Genomic DNA, 2,327 nt, shown 5'->3' with positions numbered 1-2,327 from the left:
TTTAGCACTTCAGGGATCCGTCCTCTTTCTTCCTAAGAGACCCATCTGGTCTTCATTTCTCTCAAGCTTGCCACTCTCTTTCAACAGTTGAGGTCTTCTTGCACAGTGCTTTCAATACCCGTGCCTCTCGTGTTTTTGAAACTCCGAATGGACTCTGACACTTGAGTAAGGGAACACCTGGCTTAGGAGGCGTATGGGTCAAAAATGCCTGACGCAACAGGCCAGGTTTCAAGAGAGAGCAGAGAACCACAACTGTTCCTCTTACTATTCAGGAAGTTTCTGCTTGCTACATGTCCCAAGTTTTAGCCCAAGTCTAGGGACTGAGCCTCATGCATTAATGCTGCCAATTAAAGAACCAAAGTGTTCTTCTATGATCTCTTACTTTCCCCACAGCCCAAGTTATTATGACCCTGGATTTTCTGGTGTCATAGTCACGAGGAGGTTCAGATCTGTCAGCAGAAAGTAAACAATATAGTAGAAGAGTGAAGGGATTTCAAAGCTAAACTGCCTGAGCTAATGTCCACTTCCAACACTCAGTCACTGTGACCCGGGCAAATTACTTTCATTTGTGGTGAACTGGACTTCTCACTGTAAACTGGAGCTATTGATGGGACTTGTTTGACAGGGTGGCCTGAGGACTCAGTCAGTCAGGGTATTAAAGTGCTATAGTCCAGTGTCTGTCATGCAGCAAGTCTAGTAAAGTCCAGGAGTCCATACCGACTTACTTGCCATTTGTCCTTCTAAAACAACCATATGGATGAGTGAGGTCGGGACCTACGTCATTCAGACCTTGAGAAGCAAGATCGTATTACTGGGGGAGTGATAAGCCAAAAATAAAGAGTGGAATTAATTGTCTCTCACCTTATTATTCACCCAATCTCTCTTGCTAAAATCCACACCCGAAAAGCAGATTCCCCTAATCGTGTTTCTTTATCCAGGTAATTCAGTTCAGAATCAAAGTTCCCCATTTGATCAAAGTCATCAAGTGACTGATGAAACTTAAATCCCATACAAGGAGTGCGGGAACCCTGTGTAGCTTTGCATCCCTGCTGTAACTGTCACAGGTACCCTGGAAGAGGAGTGAGATGGGCTTTGAGTAGACCAGCCTCTACATTCACCACGGGCTCCAGACAGGACCATGCACGAGCTGGTCCACTGCTGAGCTGCATTCATCATTGCCGTAGTTTCTCAGGATCTGCAACCACAGATGGGGTTTGGTCCTCTTGGGCCCAAATCCCCCAAAGGTTGCTCAACCAGAATTGTGGGCTTAACTCTGATTTAGTTGACTTGCTCTTCTGGGAGCACATTAGAAGTTGGATCCGAATCCATTTTGTTTCAACAGTTTTGTCTAACTAAATAAGTAAATATAAAAATTTTAAACACGCAAACGAAAAAAAATACTCCTAACGAGTGGAAGAAAGTCTCTCCCCAAGAAAGTGCATTCCACACCTAAGCATGACTAAGTCTCCTTGGATGTCACTTCTCACGTAAGATGACCCTAACCATAATCTACAAGCAAATTCTCTACTAAGCATTTCATGTGAAATTTTCAACAAAAATGAAAATAATTTGCCCCCAGGGTCCCAATGACAGAGTGTTGGAAACAGACATTAGCTCAGGCAGTTTAGCTTTGAAATCCCTTCACTCTTCTACTATATTGTTTACTTTCTGCTGACAGATCTGAACCTCCTCGTGACTATGATACCAGAAAATCCAAGGTCATAATAACTTGGGCTGTGGGGAAAGTGAGGGATCATAGAAGAACACTTTGATTCTCTGAATTGCAGCATTAATAGCTGTTTAGGCTGTCTTCTCAAGCTAGTCAATAAAAAGTTCTGGAAGCTTCACATTGTTAGTTAAAAGAAAATATGACATAAAGGAAGAAATGGATGCTTTACTATACTTTGCTGATGATATTAATATTTCTGGCGATAATTCTGTCTCCTTTTCTATTATAAACACTTCCTTGATATCTATCGTCTGTCACAAAAGTAAACTAGCAGGGCTGGGACTGCACCAGATTTACCTTATGAAACACTGAAGCAAAGGAGGATGCAGGGGTTTGCAGAACCCGAGTGGGCTGTGTAGCTGCCTGAAGATTACACGGAGGACCGAGAAGGTCTCTAATTCAGTTCCACTTGTCCTGTACTGGCCATCCCACTCCCAGAGAAATAATCAGTAGCAGCTCAGGACACGGAAAGACAACTGCTGGTAGGACAAGCTGCCCGAGTGCATGATTTCCCCTCCCCACCTGCAGAGCCCGCAGGTTTAACCTGGAGATGCTCTTTCTTTCTAATAGTCTGAAGTCAGTTACTGACACGAGGACT

This window comes from Phocoena phocoena, chromosome 17, assembly GCF_963924675.1.
Source record: "Phocoena phocoena chromosome 17, mPhoPho1.1, whole genome shotgun sequence".
Taxonomy (NCBI): domain Eukaryota; kingdom Metazoa; phylum Chordata; class Mammalia; order Artiodactyla; family Phocoenidae; genus Phocoena; species Phocoena phocoena.
The sequence above is the reverse complement of the archived record's forward strand: the minus strand, read 5'-3'. Positions refer to the sequence as shown.